Source organism: Arachis ipaensis, chromosome B06, assembly GCF_000816755.2.
Source record: "Arachis ipaensis cultivar K30076 chromosome B06, Araip1.1, whole genome shotgun sequence".
Taxonomy (NCBI): domain Eukaryota; kingdom Viridiplantae; phylum Streptophyta; class Magnoliopsida; order Fabales; family Fabaceae; genus Arachis; species Arachis ipaensis.
In genome coordinates, this window is record NC_029790.2 from 39,583,887 (window position 1) to 39,587,148 (window position 3,262).

Here is a 3,262-nt window from a genome sequence, read left to right on the forward strand (position 1 = left end):
AAGATTTGCTCAGCGACGCGTGCACGTGACCGACGCGTCCACATGACTCGCGAAAAAGACCATCGACGCGTACGCGTGACTGACGCGTACGCGTGACATGCACCACATGCAGAAAAATGCTGGGGGCGATTTCTGGGCTATTTTGACCCAGTTTCCAGCCCAAAAAACACATTAGAAGCTGCAGAATGGACAAAACAAGTGGTCCCCACCCATCAACTGAAGACTTGTTAATTAATTCAAATTTAAATTCAAATATTATTTTTAGGAAAAGATATGATTTTATTTTTAGATAATAGATTTTAAATTATTAGGATTAGATATAAAAGGGATTCCAACAGGGTGGTTCCAACACAATATTATTCCATTCCAATTTACAATCCTTATTATTCTCTGAACCATGAGCAACTAAACATCCACTGTTAAGGTTAGGAACTCTGTCTATTTGTATGGATTGATTTTATTGCTTTTTCTATTTTAATTTATGCATGGATTTATAATTTAAGAATTGTTTTCGCTCTTTATCTTATGAATTTTGGTGGAACGGAAGTATGACCCTTTTTCTATTTGAGTTCTTGTAAAACCTGGAAAAGCTCTTTACTTAAACAACAGCTTGAAAACATATTCTCCTACATTTTAATTATCTAGATTTAACGGGATACGTGACATATAATCCTTTTATTTTTGGGTAATTAGAGTTTTTGTGGCATGTAAACTGGAATTTGATCATGCAGCTTCTAATTGGAATTAATTGACCAAGGAATTGGCAGTTAATGAATTTTAGAGGAGACTAGAAAGGTCTAAGGAATTAGGGTATAGTCACATATAGTTTGCCATAAATTAAATCCTACATAATTAAAATAGTTAGTAAGAAAAGTAATCTGGAAAAATAGATAACTCTGAAGCCTTAACTGTTTCCCCATATATATTTCACAGCTCATTTACTGCTTGCTTTCTGAAATTTCTAATTACTTTTTAATGCCTTTGAACTTCCAAACACTATTTTCTGTTTGCCTAACTAAGTGGTTTAACCAACCATTGTTGCTTAATCCATCAATCCTCGTGGGATCGACCATCACTTACCTGAGGTATTACTTGGTACGACCTGGTGCACTTGCCGGTTAGTTTGTGGATTATAAAATCAGCATCAGCACGCACGCATGGCTGAGCTCTCCTCCTTTGTTTTCTTCATGCTTTCTCCCAATTGCATGCTCCTCTTCCATTCCCACCAAGCCATCCCTACCTTATTCATCTAAAATCACTCACAAATAACATCAAAGTATCGAATGGAAGGTAAATAGAATAAAATTAGTCAAAATAAGTACAAAAGAATATGTTTTCACATTTAGGCACAATCTAGAGAGAAAACACAGAAGCATGCCATTTTAGTGAATAAGTGTGAGTTTATGTGATGAAATCTATTCAAATCAAACCAAAATACATCGTCAAATATGAATTCATCAACTACCTATTGTCTTTAATTTACTTTTGCAGAAATTTGGAGATGTCTTTGCAGATGAGATGGTTTACCTTCATTAAGAGGCATTGAACATCAAATTCACCTTGTCCCTAGAGTGAGCATTCCAAATTGGCTAGCTTATCGGACCAATCCTTAAGAAACAAAGGAGTTGCAAAGACAAGTAGAGGAGCTCTTAGCTAAAGGTTTTGGAGAGAAAGCATGAGTCCTTGTGTTGTTCTAGTGCTTTTAGTTTTCAAGAAGGATAGATCATGGAAGATGTGTTTGACTATAGAGTGCTCAACAAGGCTTGTGACCTGACTGAAAGGAAGAACAAGGCCATAACTGAAAGAGTAAATAAGGATTGAAAGCATATAGTCTTCAAACCAAGAGATTGGGTTTGGGTTCATTTAAGGAAGGAGAGGTTTTCTACTCAAAGGAAGTATAAACTTCATGCTAGAGGAGATGGCCTATTCTAAGTACTTGAGAAGATTAATGAAAAAGCTTACAAGATTGAACTGCCAGGTGAATATAATGTCTCAACTACTTTTAATGTTTCTAATTTCTCTCCTTTTGATATGGATATAGATTCGAGGATGAATCTTTTTGAGTAAGAAGGGAATGATACATGCTTGGAAGGATAATCTGGACATTCTAAGACAAAAAGGCAGAATAAAGATTTTACACTTCTGGAAGGTCCCATCACTAGAGCACGTACAAAAAAATTCAAGAAAAATTTTGAAAATTTGGCACCGCTCATACATGAGAAAATACATCAATTGTTGACAAAGGAAGAAAGGACAAGACCCATTGCGCTAAGTAAGAACAGCAAGAAGCCCAATAGTATTTTTCAAGTTCAGTGGAAGTCATAAATCTATTATTAATTTCGAAATTATGTAGTCTTTATTTCAGTCTATTCTATTGTTAAGAATTGTCAAAGATTTGATTTGGTTTTGATTTGCTTAGTGGTAATTTTTAGGAATTTTAAGTTTAAATCAAATTTGATCTAATCCAATGAGACTAAATCAGAATTAAATTAGTTATCATAATTTTTAGATTTTTTAATTTAAATCACATTTGATTTAAATTAATAGGGTTAATTTTAAAGTCACATTTAGAAAAATTTAGACCACTTTTAAATTAATCTGTTAAGGTGTCTATTTAAACATTTTTTATAAAACAATCTAAACACATTTGAGGAATAACAACTCTGTGTTGTTGTATGCACATTTTTCTATGTGTAATCAAGTAAAGTGAGTAATTTGTTTTACTTATTGCATAAAAAAATTTAAAAAATCTAGTGTAAGGTAATTTTTAGTGTTAGGTCTTTTAATTTTCATCCCTTTAATTTAAATTGTTAAAGACAAATTTTTTAAAAGTCTAATAAAAAAAATTCTTCTAGTGACCTAGATTACTAAAAACATTTTTCTTACAAATCTAGTAAAATAATTCTCATCTATCTTTCATTCATATTTCCGTTCCTATTTTCATGTTATTTTGTATTTTCGCAGTATCTTTTCTTAGCCTTTTATTCTCCCCCTTTGCTTTCTTAACATTCTACTGCTTCGTATCCTGAATGACTGTGTTAGCCATTTGGTTCCTCTTCAGTAGCTCAACGCTCCTGTTTCACCTCCAGTGTAACTCTCTCCTACTTGTTCACCTATTTCTCTACACCTAATGTTTTTGTTTTTTCAATTTCCTATTAAATATATAATTTTTTTGTATCTTTTTTTTGAATTTGTAAATCTTTAGAATGTCGATTGTGAAATTTATATTTTATATTTTTTAAATTTTAATTAAGTTTAAAAT